Genomic DNA, 1131 nt, shown 5'->3' with positions numbered 1-1131 from the left:
ACAGGAAATCTCAGAAAAATCTAAATGCTAGGAAGTTGTGTCTGCTGTAATATACCACATACATTATGCTCAAAAACAAGCTGAAGAAAATTTTTCAGGGATCTTGAAGTGCCATCTGGGCTATGTGTAATGAATGGATAGTACTCCTTGTCCTCCTGAATATTAATATACTAAGTTCTACCTCCCCTACTTCCTCAGTGTGGCTAAGGTTGAGAGCACAGAGTCAGAGTGACAGAGTGTCACCCGGACTCCAGATTTGCAGTAGGGCCTGGGACAGGGTTGAGGTGTCAGGAGCATACCAAAGTACGCTCTGGCTGTGGGGGAGGCCAGTGAGAAAGAAGGGCTGGCCATTCCCATGTCATGGAGACACCATTCAACATTGAATCTGACAACCCTAGTTCAAGTTCAACCACCTCTAGCAAATCTCTCTTTCTAATATCCTGGGTTCAAATTCAGAAACTTGGCACAGCTGTGTCTGGCACCTATCCTGTCAAAAATAAACCAATGCAGATGAACATGAGATTTTATAGCTCAGAAGGAGAAGAAAGGGGAAGGTAAAAACATTCCTTTCTTTAATTCTTTCTGAACAGTAATCATTTTAACTTGAGGAAATAATAGCAGCAATCTAGTTTTTTAAAGAAGGTATTTTTTCCAAAATAAAATGTTGGGCTTTTCCAGATTAGGAACACCTGATGTCCGTATGAAAGCAATTCAAACATAAATATGTAAATGTCTAAATAAATATGTAAATGTCTAAATATAAAGAGGGAGATACTCACATATGCAAGGACGTAGTTATTATCCCACTTGATCTTAGCCAAAAGGCCGAGAAGCGATAGGACATAGTCATTATTCCATATACTCCATAGCACAGGTTAAGGGATCAGTTTTGAGACTAGAGACAGTCACAATAGTAAATAAATGGATGAAATGTATATGTGGGTGAGATGGGAAAATAGCTCCACAGATGAAAGCTGTTACCTTTTCTCTGATTCTTTGCTACTGTGACTCTTCAGACTTGAAAAGAAAGCAAATGAGGCAAAAAATTATCTTACAAATGTTAACGCAATTATAGACTTTTAACAAGTAGAATTTATTAATATAAAAGGAGTGAATTATGTCATAACTACA

The 1131-nt window shown here is 37.9% G+C and overlaps 1 pseudogene; it reads right to left on the bottom strand.

Annotated features, from left to right (window-relative positions):
- Positions 1-679: 679 nt before the first annotated feature.
- LOC128576171 (uncharacterized) lies at positions 680-837 on the bottom strand (annotated as a pseudogene).
- Between the last annotated feature and the right edge of the window lie 294 nt (positions 838-1131).

Source organism: Nycticebus coucang, chromosome 23 (assembly GCF_027406575.1).
Source record: "Nycticebus coucang isolate mNycCou1 chromosome 23, mNycCou1.pri, whole genome shotgun sequence".
In the NCBI taxonomy this organism is placed as follows: domain Eukaryota; kingdom Metazoa; phylum Chordata; class Mammalia; order Primates; family Lorisidae; genus Nycticebus; species Nycticebus coucang.
This window is presented reverse-complemented; position numbering and strand designations above follow the sequence as displayed.